The sequence below is a fragment of the Leucopleurus acutus genome (assembly GCF_964270905.1).
Source record: "Leucopleurus acutus genome assembly, chromosome: 3".
NCBI classification, from domain to species: domain Eukaryota; kingdom Metazoa; phylum Chordata; class Mammalia; order Artiodactyla; family Delphinidae; genus Leucopleurus; species Leucopleurus acutus.
The window spans coordinates 131,448,485-131,463,753 of record NC_139145.1 but is presented as its reverse complement, the minus strand read 5'-3'; positions in this window follow the sequence as shown (position 1 = coordinate 131,463,753).

Genomic DNA, 15,269 nt, shown 5'->3' with positions numbered 1-15,269 from the left:
CTTGTTCACTATTTCACAATGACCACCAAAGGGAAGATAATTACTGATAACTTGTGTGCCACAATTTGTATGTGTGATGGCTACGCAAGGGAATAGATCTGCTTTTGAGTGCAGGTTTCAGTGGAAACTAACTAACTAGCTATGGGCAACCTACGTATTCACGTTAGGCCCAGGGGTCATCACCAATACTACAGGGGTAGTAATAGTATATATCTCGTTAGAAGGTTCAGAATTAATTGAGATAATGAATGTAAGGCATTTAAAGTATCTGGCATATAGTTAGATTCAATAAGTGTTGTCTGGGGCTTCCCTGGTGGCGCAGTGTTTGAGAGTCCGCCTGCCGATGCAGGGGACACGGGTTCGTGCCCTGGTCCGGGAAGATCCCACATGCCACGGAGCGGCTGGGCCGGTGAGCCATGGCCGCTGAGCCTGTGCGTCCGGAGCCTGTGCTCCGCAACGGGAGAGGCCACAACAGTGAGAGGCTCGCGTACCGCAAAAAAAAAAAAAAAAAGTGTTGTCTGTGTCATCATCATCATCATCATGATTGTACTGTGCTCATATTTTTTTAAGTGCTTCAGTTCTTGAAATTTACAACACTGACTGATGTTGGCCTATTTTTTTTTTATAAATATATTTATTATTTATTTTTGGCTGCATTGGGTGTTTGTTGCTGCACGTGGCTTTCTCTAGTTGCAGCGAGCAGGGGCTACTCTTCATTGCGGTGCACGGGATTCTCACTGTGGTGGCTTCTCTTGTTGTGGAGCTTGGGCTCTAGGCGTGCGGGCTTCAGTAGTTGCGGCTCGTGGGCTCTAGAGCGCAGGCTCAGTAGTTGTGGCACACAGGCTTAGTTGCTCCGAGGCATGTGGGATCTTCCCAGACCAGGGCTTGAACCCATGTCCCCTACATTGGCAGGCGGATTCTTAACCACTATGCCACCAGGGAAGCCCAGCCCAGCCTTTTTTTTTTTTTTTTTTGTAAAAGTTCCTGCTAGCATGATCCTGGACCAGGTAAATATGTATTTCAAAGTATTTACCTATTTTGAAGAATTGGGTCATTTTACTTAGAGTCATTGCTATGAAGGCTTTTAGGAAGCTTAAACTGTGTTCCTGCTCAGTCTTTCACATTGAACATATCACCATTTGAAGACACCAACTTTCACGGATTTCAGTCTGTAAATAACTGTTTTACTCTCCCTATTGCACTTTTGTCACAGTACCTGATTGGAATTTTATCAGACTGGATGACATATTTACTGCCTATTGTCCTTTTTTAGGCTTGTTCTTAACCATGCCCAAGCCCCAGGGTCATTTGGTGGTGACATGTTATAAATAACATTATTACCATAATTAAAGGATTGATCAGAGTAGCTTGGGAGGAAAATCTACTCACCTTTGGCTTGCAATCAAGCCTGAGTCACTGGGGTCATTAACACAATGTACTGTAGCTGACCAAATACTCTTCTTCGGGTAGGTGATGTTTTTCGCAGTAGACATACCTAACACTTGACTGGTGTGATGTGACCTAATTCCAAGTAAACTATAAAATCAAAAATATTCGTTGATGGCCTACTGTGTCCTTTTATTGTGCTTTTATGCAGATTCTTCAAACTTTATAAGACTCTATTAAGCTATGTAGGTCTTCCAAACCTAACCTTGTCAATATGTAAAGTAAAATGTTGACTTACTGAAGAAATAACAAAATATGATCATAATGAAATTATTGTTTAATTACTTGGGAACATATTGTCTTGTGCCATCAGTGGGTAAGATGATGACCATTAATCTGAATTTCTTTCCAGCATCTCTCTCTCTTGCCTCAGTAGCAGCTAATTTGCCATAGTTCAGGATAGAACAGTCAGAGCTGGAGTGTTCTGGGGGTTGGGTATATGTGCTGGTCTCTGTAATTTTCCAAAGTTCTCCAGGGAAATCTGGTACTCTACCACCTTCCTTCCCTGGTGCCTCTGGGAACTACAAAGGAGCTCTCTTTTTCTCCCTGCTTCTTCTCCTTCTCCTTTTTGGTAGTCAGGTATCTTCTCCATAGGAATAGAGATCATTGCATTAAAAAAAAATAGGAAGATTAAAATAAAAAGGGCTCTTATAAAACCTAATTGTAAAATTTTCATTCACTTTACGTTTTATTTCTTCTTTCTTTTATTTTCCTATTGATTGAAAGTTAAAAAGAATAGAATCCTGTAATGAGCACTAGTTTGCATACAGAATGAATAAAAGATTGTTTTCGCATTCTCCGAGTAAAATATTTTAAATGGCCAAGAACAGGAATATTTGCCAGGCTCTGAAACAATTTCAGTGGTACAGTGCACGTTCACAGTGGTAACATAATCAAGGGCCTGTCTGAGGCCCTCCTGGGAATTAACATCTTCATATCTGCTTTTGGCAACCTGACCTCACTGACTGCATTTAACCATCTTTAAATAAGGGTGTTTGAGATTTAATTTGTACAAGTAGAGAAATATTCTGAAGATAAAAGTATATGCACACGTATATAGAACCTAGCATGTATTTATTCAGTCAGTTTTAGTTGAGCTGGTATATTTGTATTTTCTCATAATAGTTAATATTCCCTCACTGGCAGTTTATAATGCAATATAATATTATACTTTGTGGATATTATAAATAGAATAAACTTGAACCACTAATAATAAAACATCTATGGCACTCATTTATTCTTGACTTCTTCACTTAGATCATCACCATTTATTAGAACTGCACACAATACTTCTCTAATAGGTTTAAGGCAGAACTGTAATGATTTCAAGCAGAATTGTAATGATTTCAATAGTTACTTATCAAAGGAGTGGAAGATTTCCATGTAATTTCTTCCTAGTCAGGTCTGGATACGAATGAAAGGAACAAGAAAAGATATAATCTCGGAGCTATGAAAATAATTTGGGAAAACTATTAAAGCAAAGTATTATAATTTTTAACTTGTACACCAATTTTAGTTTAATTGCATAACTATTTAGCAGTCATATCAATTAAAATGCTCTAAAATGAAATAAGGAAAATGAAGTTAAAAATAGAGCGAATTACTTTAATACCTTATTTAAATTTTAATTTGCCTTTAAGACAATTTATTTCAGGTCCGGGAAATATTCTATTTTTTGGCTCTGTCAATTAAGATCAGTCCCCCAGAAGAACTTGTTTGTAAAGACCAACATTTCCAATGTGGCATCTAGACCAGCATGCAAACTATTAATAAAGTAATACAGTGCAAATGACCCAACAAAAGCATATTTTCAATTCATATTTCAATTCATGCAGGCTATTTGATGACACATTAACAAATTATAATAAATTTCTCTCATGAGAATTTGGCCCAATGTCAATCTGACTTTGAAAAAAAGATCAAAGCTGCCCTGTCAAATTAATTCTGATATACTTGTCAGAATTAAATAAATTAAATAAATAAAACTTGACATACTTGTCTTTGGCTATTGAAATTTGACCTCTTAACACTTCGTATATTTATTGCTTTTCATTGCTCCTCAGATTGTACACCAATGGATTTTACTGAGGAAAAACTCATCGTATCTATACCAGCTGAATATTTAGAAATGTGACAGAAATTTGGTATTTCTACATGGCCCTCTAGTACACTGTTCTCTTTATGTCTCATACATTCTTTTGTTCTGGCAAAGAACAGGACAGTGAAAGAAGGGAAAAAGAAGGCATTCTGGTATGTCTTTTGCTGACTCCTCAATAGTTGGGATTTGTAAGAGATCACAGATCAGAAAGGATTTTAAACTCTAGTGCATTTGAGCTTCCAACTGCTGCTTGAGCAATGTGACAACAGTTTGAGATGCCCTTCCAAATGTGCCTGGCTTAAGTTACAAAAAATGTTAATAGCTTTGACCTCTTCAACTATTACATGAAGAAAAGGCTCAACTCACTTAAGGGCCACCCTATTGTAATCTCTATCTTTGAAGTGAGTCACGTACTAATTTCCTCTCAGGAAAGTTTAAACCACAATATGTTTAGTCAGAAGGATTACTTTTTACTTTAAGAACCCCAAACAGCTGAGATTTGGGCAATATGATTAAAAGATAGCAAATTAATGCATTAATTTGAAAAATGTGTGCAAAGTACTGAACTAAATTACAACCCACAGAGCCTTCATTTACTTTCCTATGTTTATGTAAATGGACATTCTGTTAGTAAATTGAATGCAAATGAATAAAATTTAGTATCTGTCATAGCTACATGAGACAGTAACTTATACAGTCATAAAAATAAGAGATCTCTACTACAATTAAACAGGCTTATGTAGATCCCAGATACTATGTGACCGATGAAAGCCTTGTTTATTATACTCACCACTGGTGCATTAAGACTTAGGAATATTTGAAATGAGGACATCTCAGGATTGTTCACTGTGATACCAGGATTTACAGTATTTTAGAAGTGCCCCGGAGTTCTAGCTATTCTTTGATAAACGGAACCTAGTCCTAAATCATGCTTCTGATTGTCTTGTAGTCCCTTTTCACTAAATATTAAGTGATGATTATAATGAAACCTTTATTAAATTTTTACTCCATTAAGGAGTTTTGGTGAGCCTGTAAGCTTTAGCCACAGCTGTTGTTCTCTGAGAAAGCTTAAAAACTGACAGAATCATCTCTAAGGTTATTCTAGAGCCTAGGTATTCCTTTATGATCTGTGGCAATGTATGTTGGGTGGGTGATAGATTAAAAATAAGGACAGATGGAAATGTATGTTTGTTCTTCTTCTACTGTATTTAAATCTCTAAAATCAGAATGTAACTTACGTGGTGTTACATAGTTAAATTGCAGTGTTTTTCTTCTTTGTTTATACACACTATAATGGTACATCTTGCAATTGATGGAGTGGTGGATATAATGAAATGTGGTAGCTCCTATTTTCTGATTCACACAAAAGGCTAAAAGGTAATATTTTATAATTTTTCTATCAGTGAAGATCCATGACTTCATATCAGTCTCTGTGTATAGCTAAGAAATCCTTCCTACATTTCTCCATTTTCAGGTTCTGGGCTGGTAACATTGCCTGTAATCATTTTTATTAATTTGTGTGTGTGTGTGTGTGTGTGTGTGTGTATGTTTAGTGTCTGAAAAAACTCTTCAGGGATTGTTCTCAGTGAGGATAGTGGAATAGCACTCAATTTTTTTTTTATTACCGGAAGTTAGTGAGCCTAACCAAGAAGACATTTATTTAGACAGATTGATCTAATTGATTCTCTCAATATTGAATTAAAATCAATGGAAAGGCAGGTTTACCAGAGAAGCTGAGAAACATCTTGGGCAAAATACTAAGACCCTGAATTTCAGAGCTTGAGCTGTACAGTTAATGGAAGTGAGTTTAACTAACTGATTGTTTTTCTCCCCATATAAATACCTGGATGCATGCTAGCATAGAGCTAGTCCTTAGCAGTTGACATATCCTGTTTTCCTCACACACAGTGTTTAATTCTACGGGCTGACATGCTCAAGCAGATAGGACTAGGATTCCCTAGAAAAGTGGATTTAAACATTTTTGACCACAGTGCTAAATACAGTCTGTTCTACCTCCTGACATAATACATATGCACACACGTAACTGAAAGTCCCACACAACTGAAGTGAGAACATTACAAACAATAATTACTACTAAGACTTTTTGCTTATGATTTACTCTAATATGTTCTATTCTGTTCTATTCTCTTCTTTCCCCATGTCATTTTTACTGCTAACTTCTATTTTTTTCCTTTTATTATGAAAAAGCTTATGTATCACTTGAAAGATTCAAAAGAATACATATAATATAAACACATTGTGAAGCATAGTAATGAAACGAACTCCATTGCTCCCATCTAGAATATTATGAACATAATGAAAGCCCTCTGTGTACTTCTTGGTATCAACCCCTGCCTTGTACACAGAGATTACTACTTTCCTGAATTTCTTTTAATTGTACCCTTGCTTTTCTTTTTAGATTTACCACATAAATTTGTATTCTCAAAAAACATATTTAGTTTTGTTTGATTATAATTATTTGATATTCTTCCTTGACTTGCTTTTTTCTTCTTTTTGCTAAATGTTACATTTCAAAGATCAACCCATATTCATACATTCATTCATTCAACAAATATTTATTGAGTGCGGACTATATGCCAGGTCCTCTGCCATGTGCTTGGTGTGCATCACACAAACCAAATAAGGATTCTTCCTCTCCTAGAGCTTACATTCTACTGGGAGGAGACAGGTGATAAACAATAGATGTAATAAATAAGTAAATTAAATCAAATGTTAGAAGCTTAGCTTATCTGTATTGCTTTGTGTTTTCATGATTATTCTGCTTGCATCTCCCTTGTTAAAACTTTGATTTGGGGAAGAGTGCCGTTACTGGAAATGAGTTTAGAGAATTATTCTCAAAAACAGAAGGAAATGGTTCTCACCTAAATATTAAGAAATAATCTCTATTTCTGATAAGGAAACATAGAGCAGGATTAGAAGAATCCAGAGTGCTAAGGTAGAGGTAGATGGCAGTCTTAGAAGGATTGTTCCTGAAGGGCCTTGTAAAGAAGGTGGCAGTTGAGCAAAACAACCAACCAACCAACCCAGGGATGAGTGTAGTTGTAGTATTTGTAGTTGTGTATTTACTTTCACTGCTGTGTAGTATTCAATGGTGTAGATATACCATTGAATCCTTTCTCTTCTTTATTTAATTATGATATTACAAACATTCTTGCCTTATCTCCTGGGACATGTGCAAGAGTTTCTCTAGAAGTAGAATTTCTAGAAGCTTATGAAGAATTTCTAGAAGCACATGCAATATCTAACTTAAGAGACAGACAACTTAAAGAAATTATTATTATTATTTTGGCTGCACCACGTGGCATGTGGAATCTCAGTTTTCCCCACCAGGGATCAAACCCACGCCCCCTGTAGCAGAAACGCAGAGTCTTAACCACTGGACCGGCAGACAAGTCCCAAGATACAGCCAAATTATTTTCCAGTGGTTAACCAATTTATACTCCCACCAACAGAGTATAAGATTTTCTATGGTCCACATTTGGCTAATGTTCAAAATTATGAGACTTTAAAATTGTGCCATATTTAATTTTGCCATATAATTATCTTTGCATTTATCTCATTTCTATTGAAGTGAGTACTTTTTAATATAACTATTGGCCTTTCTTGTATCTCTTGCGTTTATGAGTTTTGCCTATTTTTCTGCCAGGTTATTTCTATCTTTTCTCATTGGTTTGTATAATCCAGGTGATCTCATCTCAAGATTTTTAACTTAATTACATCTTTTTCAAATAAGGTAATACAGGTTCTGAGAATTAGGACATGGACGTATCTTTTTGAAGGCCGCCATTCAGCCCACTAGAGGAGGTTTGGGTATAGTCCTCATACCCCAGCTTTGCTTTCAAGCCAGTGTGTTCCTTTAGTTCTGTACAAAACCTCTACTAATTTGAAACTGATACCATCTTGTTATGTGATTTTTATGCCCCTCCTCTTTGCTTTAATTTGCAGTATTCCTTCTCTTCCAAACTTGTATCTATGTGGATAACTCAATCAATATACAGTTTCTCAGTCTCTTCCTGACATCACTACTATCTCACCTCCTCCTCATTTTAGCCAACCCACACCTGTGACTATCCTGGGGGCTTTTTATGGCTCCAGGTTTGTTTTTTAACTTCTTTACCTTTAACTGTCATCTTCAAATTCAACACATCAGGATGTCCTTCCAGATCTCGTGTTCACTTACCTTTCCCCACATGTGTTCTTCAGCAACACTGAGACCTAGAGTCTCTCAATCCCTCATTTTTACCCTGTTTTTTTTTTTTTTTTTTTTTTTTTTTTTTTTTTTTTTTGCGGTACACGGGCCTCCCACCGCTGCGGCCTCTCCCGTTGCGGAGCACAGGCTCCGTCCGGACGCGCAGGCTCGGCGACCACGGCTCACAGGCCCAGCCGCTCCGCGGCATGTGGGATCTTCCCGGACCGGGGCACGAACCCGCGTCCCCCGCATCGGCAGGCGGACTCCCAACCACTGCGCCACCAGGGAAACCCCTTTACCCTGTTTATAAGCCCTCTAAAGTGCTCAGTAATTGCTATCTGGTAGTGGTAGTAGAAGGATTCGTATTCAGATTCATAGTCCATCAGCTTAACCATTTCCTTGCCAATATTCTCAATTCTCTTTTTTTTCCCATGCCAAACTGTATCCAGCTTTTTAAATGATACTTTTCATAAACAATCGTCGTATTTCAGGCAGGACATGGGCAGGCAATCATTAACCGTATACAACAACTTTCAAACTCCCCTTTTCAATGGACTACCAAAATCAGAAAACCACTATAAAACCCAAGGAAGTCTTCATGTGATGCTCTGAACAGGGAAAGCGTAGAGTGAGGGTTGACATTTCACAGTTAGCATGTTATTTAACAACTTTTTACAAGCCAACCCTAACTTTCAGGAAATGTAAATGTAAAAGGCAGAATTATCAATTTGAAGATCCGCAATCTAAAAAAGGAACCGCTGCTTTTTCATTCTCTTAACTGCCCAACCCCAAACCTAAATAATTTACAACAAAATAAATGTAGTTCTTACCCTCATGGATCTCCAGGCTGATTGCAGAGAGAGACTTGAAGAGATAATGAAAAGTGTCAGTAGTGTTCTAAAAGTGAAAGTACAAGAAGCTAGTTTAGGAGAATAATTATCCCCTGAAACAATGACATTTAAACTGGGTCAATGAAGAGTGAAGAGAAGAGAGTGCTGGCAGTTGGAGAAACGTGCACAAAGGCCAGATTATCAGGTGATTCTGGTCTCAATTTAGATTATTTTCTCTGTGAAGCCTTCCCTGGTTTCCCGTGTCTAAGTCAGATCTCCCTTCTTTACACCTCCCCAGGAATCATCAGTTCTCCTTAGTTAGCACTTAGAATCAGTAGTTTCTCCTTTCTCAAATATTTTGTATTTGCCTGTTTTTTTTGTTTTTTGTTTGTTTTTTTTTTTTTTTGCTGTATGCGGGCCTCTCACTGTTGTGGCCTCTCCCGTTGCGGAGCACAGGCTCCGGACGCGCAGGCTCAGCAGCCATGGCTCACGGGCCCAGCCGCTCCGCGGCATGTGGGTATCTTCCCGGACCGGGGCACGAACCCGTGTCCCCTGCATGCCTGTTTTCTTGACTTTCTTTCTCAGTGGCTCTGGAAAGAGTTTGGTATTTGACTCATTCCCCATTATATCTCCATGCCAGGCAGTATCTGACATATAATACAGGCTTAATAAAATTTGTCAATTAATTTAATAGATCAATGAGAGTAAAGTACTCCAAGGGCAATAACTCTATGGGTACAAATGGAGGCCAAGTGATTTGCTTTGCCTTTGTGGTGATCATATTGATGGGACCTATTCAAATCAATTGAATTCAAGGCAATGTATATTTATGGTAGAGTATGGATATTACTGTAGGCATGTTGAAATATCACGTATTCTTCACTCACATGGTATAGTGATATTGATCTTACCTTTCTGAGGAAATCCCATACAAAATAAATAATGTACAGAGTATGTTTTGGCAGACTGAGTACTCAGTCCAGTAAAGCAAGAGTATTGTTTCTATATATGTGTATCAAAGCACATTTTTTTTTTTTTTGTAGGACTCACTGAGTCACTACATAGGTTTCAGGCTCTGTAGCCATGAGAGATTTGGAAATCCATTCCCAGGACCACAGTTCTCAACAATACCTCAGTGTGTCACAGTCAGCTCTGAGGTAATGTCACCAAAAAATGGTGCTAATGTGTTCACAGCTCTTAGAGGTTTATCATGATTTTGTAAGAAAAGGTGGGTGGAATGGGAATTTGAATTAAGACAAACCATTAACACTTTACCTCTGGGACTGATGATAGGTCAAGGGTGTTACCCCTTTCAGACAGATTAACGCAGTTGTAGGCTTAAACAAGAGCCCTTTAGAGGAAAGAGGTTGGGAGAGGTGTGCTGGCAGACAGTTTTCTTGTTTAGATTGTATCTGATGAAAATCTTTACTTTAAAGTCACGGCATTAGTAGGAATTTCACTTCCAAGAGTTAACATCCTAAGTATTATCAAAGCAAATCTCATAATTTTGCTATAAAGGCATCAAATTTCTAGTCACCTTAGGGGACAAAAAGGTAGACCAACCCACTTCCTGCACTAAAAAAAGGAAATGCCCATCTCTGAAAGGTGCTGACCTTTAGATGTTATGTCATATCAGTGGAGAAAGAAGATTGGATGTAGGCCTCTTGACATATTTCTTCTGAAAGGTAAGTTAGTACAGGCTACTCTCAGCATTGGTGTTTTCGTGTCAGCATTTGGCTCTCTGTGCACCAATGCTGAACAGAAATATGCAGACAGTTTTGGAGGAAAGAGAAAGAGTAGCTTTATTTCTTTGCCAGGCAAAGAGGGAATACAGCAGGCTAGCACCTCCAAAAACTGTGCCCCTTGTAGAGGGCAGTGAGAAGTTTTTATAGTAATGGTTCAAAGAGATTGTGATCAGCTCATGGACACTTTTCTGACTGGCTGGTGGTGAGGTAAGTGGGAGTCAGCATCATCAAGCTTCTGATTCCACCTGGTCTGGGCTCTACGTGCTTGTGGGCAGAATACTATAGTTAATCGTTAACTTTTTCTACCTGGAGAGGGTTTCAGTATCTGCAAAACAGCTCAAAGATATTGCTGTGTGTGCCCGTTGATGGGGAACCAGGACCTTTCCCCAAGGCTGCACTACTGTTTCTCTTGACTGTTTGTTTCTCCTTTGTCTCACATCCCCTCCCTTCTCTAATTAACAACTGCTTGAATTTGCCTTTTGGAACTCAGGGAAGGTCATTGAGGCTGCATGAAGTCTATTTCCTATAATCAAAGAAATGGGGGACAGAGAAAGGCTTTGTGCTCAGGAGCCCCACTGGGCTCTGCTCGGTAACGTAACTCTGGCTTTAGTTGTCTTCATTTATAATAATATTATTTATAGTAAAACTGGGACTGTAATAGTAATAAATTTCTGTAATAATTAAGGGGCAATGGAGTAGAATGAACACTAGACTGAGAGTTTGAAAATCTGAATTCTTAGGTAGGGAGTAGCCACTAAATAACTAGAGGTTTTAGATGAGCTACTCTAGGTCTTAAGGATTATAACTCAAAAATGAGAAGAATGGACTAGATCAGCTGATCTAAACTGTGTCCCTCAGAAACATTAGGGATCCCTGGTAACCCTCAAAGACCACTCAGTAGGGAACAGAGAAAATATTTAGGTGGGGTCTATATTTCTACTTCTACTTTAACTAGAATCTCCACTTTGATCTCCTTTATATATTGGACTTTCTTAGAACATTTGCATAAAATGGTTCTTCTCTTCATTTCTTTTTAAGCAGTGGACTAGGTGACTTCCAAGTGTCCTTGCTGCACTAATATGCAACTACTCTGTCCTAATAGAGGTATCATAAATTCACATATTAAATACCTTAGAAATTTAGCTTAAGATGTTTCCAGAATAAGACTTAAACATTTTGTCCAGAAAGAGCATTTTAAATTATGTCATAGATGCCCCAATCTGGAGTTTATCTTAAGAATAAAAGTGTTTTGCTTATTTTAGAGCATATCATGAATATTCATCTGAAAATACATGTTATCCTCAGAATAGAGTACCAAAAAGCACAAGAAGTACCTTCTCCTTATTCTGAGAATAATTTCCTGAAGGTTAATTAAAAACATTTATTTTTCAACCATCATTGTTTGAATATCTAGTATATACTAGCCAGGTACAGTTACGCTTTAAAAATAAAAGAACCAAAAATGTCCCTCCTGACCTTAAGAATATAGTCTAGCGGGGAAGACAGACACATGGACAATTAACTGCAAAGTGATGAGGTATATGTAGGGATAGACATATATAGTGTAGATTTTAAAAGAGTTAAGCATGGTGATTAGAAGCTTAGGGCTTGTTTGTGTTCAAATTCTAGTTCCCTTGTTTAGTAATATTATGGCTTCTAGTTTCATGACTGACTTGAGTTATGGCTTCATTTTCTTCTTTTGAAAAATGAGGATAGGAGAAGTAGCTGCCTCTTAGGAATTTTTTGTGCCAGTTAAACGTTCTAACAGTGTCAGACACCTGACACAATGTCTGCAGTGAGTGCTAGCTTAAATGGAAGCTGCTGTTGCTATACTGCTTAGTAGATTTTTTAATCTTTATTTTGTATATACGAAGGATTTGGAGACAGTATGTTCCTGCGTGGCTTGCAAGCAGAGGTCTTTGCTTCAGACTAGCTCTTCAACTGTGTTGCAGAGCAAATAGCCTTGGTAGATAGGGATGGTGTCTCCTGCTGGAGCAAAGCTCAGGTATGTTCACAGCCCATTGAAACGAAGACCTTGCCTCCCTCTGGGCCAAAAGTCAGGTGGGCTTACTGCCTGCTAGAATAGAGTCAGGTTTCCGAGCTTGGGCTTCCTCTGCTGTAGCATAGCCTGCAGCCTGGGCGGGCATCACCTGGCCCTCTTTGTGTCACCGTGTGGTCAGTGGGGCTTGGGGAGCTGGCACACCTGCTGGTACCCTGTGGGTGATAAAGTCTTTAGTCTCTGAGTCAGGAGTCATGTCTTCTTACAGCATCCAGGGGACGTGAGCACCTGCTCTGTTAGCTTGCAGGAAAGTAAAACCTCAGAACCTTCATAGTTCTTGATACTAGAGATACTTCGCGGTAAAGATCTTACCCCAGCCAGAGGATCACAGCTTTTTAAACCATATTTTCTCTGTTTCCCAACAGCATATTATGAAAAATTTTAAGCATATGCGAAGGTGAACACCCCTATTCCCATGACCTATATTATCCCAATAACAACTTATTATATTGTAAAACTTTTTATGAAAATAAAGATTAACATTTTTATTTTTGTTACAACTATAACTGGCATCTGTACTTCACAAACCTTTGAGCCTCATAATTAGAAGTCAGAATGCTTAGGCTCAGAAAGTTTAAGGATCTTGCCTGAAGCCCTGTTGCTAGGAATCCTCACAGCTGCTCAGTCCTCTGACTCCATATTTCTGGCTTTCAGTAAAAGGGTACGTGTTCATTTCACAAGGTCAGGGAAGAATTACGTTCTCCCCACCTTTCTTGTGTTGAGGCAAAGAGTGTTTATACCTGGGATGGGCCTGAACATAGAATCCGGCTCATGGTCCAGTTTAATCTGGATTGTCTCGCACTGAAAATATATACACCCCATTTAGGAACATCCTGAACTTGGTAGTAGATGCTCCTTTGGGATGTCTCTACATCTGCTTTAACTGACACCTCCAGCCTGCACAAGAAACGCTGTTGTTACTCTGATAGGCATCAGTGTGGATCCCTAGAGCTTCTCCAAGATGTTCACAAGCAACTGGGAGGCGTTTGGCCGTCACCACTAGGAGGAGGATATGAGGGGACTGCAGATGCTCTGGGATGGTGAGGACGGAGAAGCTGACCTGTGTCAGAGGGGTCTATTGTGGTGTGAAATGAAACTAGAGCATGAATGATAATTTACCTAGTTGTGAATTAAGTGGCATTTATGACCTGGCCTGAGCCCCATCCCAAAGTTGTCATATTGTTTTATAGGAAACACATTAATTTATAAGTAAACTTTTGGCTGATAATATGTAAGTTGGAGATAAATGATAAGTACATATGAACCTTAGGCTTTAACACGGACATTTATAACCTGAAAAATATGTTATTCTTATTACATGCAAGTGTATCATGACACACCAGCCAGAAACATGCTTTATTGAGTTACTTGCATAATGTGTTCATTTTGAACCCCAGGATCTTTTTCACAGTTGTCAGGGGGTCCACTCAATGAGATTCTTCTCTCAAGCTTCATAAAAACAACCATACTATTGACCAATAATATAAAATTGGCACTTTGCACAGGTACCTGGCATGTTGGAAGTACTAAAAATATTCATTGACTAAGTGAATGAATGAATGAACTAACTTATACTATACAAGAATGGTTACAGATGAATGCAGTGATATATATACCATGTTTCATCACTTCTAAGATATAATTTTCCACACTGTAATTAATATATCTGATATTAGATGTTTTAAATTGATACAGCTAGCAGTATTTTTTCATATAAAAGTAATGATACATCTTAAAATATATATATATATATATTTTTTTTTTTGCGGTACGCGGACCTCTCACTGTTGTGGCCTCTCCTGTTGCGGAGCACAGGCTCCGGACGCGCAGGCTCAGCGGCCGTGGCTCACGGGCCCAGCCGCTCCGCGGCATGTGGGATCTTCCCGGACTGGGGCACAAACCCATGTCCCCTGCATCGGCAGGCAGACTCTCAACCACTGCGCCACCAGGGAAGCCCTTAAAATAATTTTTTTATGCTCAACGAAATGTACTTTATATCTCTAATTTACCTGTATGTTGTGTACTCCTGGTAGGTAGGCCTGTCCCTTCGTTACATTAAGAGGTACTATATTCATTTCTAATAATTTTACAATTTAAAATAGAACATTTTTTGTTAGCTTTTCTTTTAATAGCTTGGAATATGTGTTCTGCCTACCTACTACTATTCATTTACATGATGGGTAGGGCCTAAAACTTTCTGTCTCCTCTGATAAGCACTCTGCAACATTGTCAACTGTGACTGCTTGCTGACATAGGAATGACAATTTAGTTTTCACTAGCCTAGGGTAGACTGTAGGCATTCATGAACCATCTGGATTTTAGCAGACTGAACTCTACCTCAAGAAAATTTCCCATTACACAGTGGTCACTTCCTATGTCACTCTACTAAGGGTTCCATCACCTCTACAGTATCTGCAGTTTAACTTCTTAGCTTTTGACACCCACTTCTGTGTGGGCTCCACTATCTGTCTTTATGTTCATTATTTAAGTGTTGCTGTCAGAGTGGGTGGTAGTACGCTCTCTGAATTGTCATGGCAACCAGAAAATCATTTTTCTAATCTTGTCGTTGGCTATTAATTGTTACTTTACAAATCTATTATATAAAACGTCTCCACATGCCAGAGTGAATCAATCTTGTATGGATTACTTTTTTTTCAAATATTTTACGATCAGATTCCAAACTAATTTCTTTGTTGATTAGTGTGTCAATAGTCTAAAGGCAATGACTGTTTAGTGAGGTTGGGTACAGTAACATGTCAATTCAAAACCCAGATTCCCTGGCTATTTGTCTGTTCCCCCCCCCCTTTTGCTTTTCTGTGATAATTAAACATAATTCCAGAGGATTAGTAAAAGTAGAGTACTTATATCCTAGATGCAATAC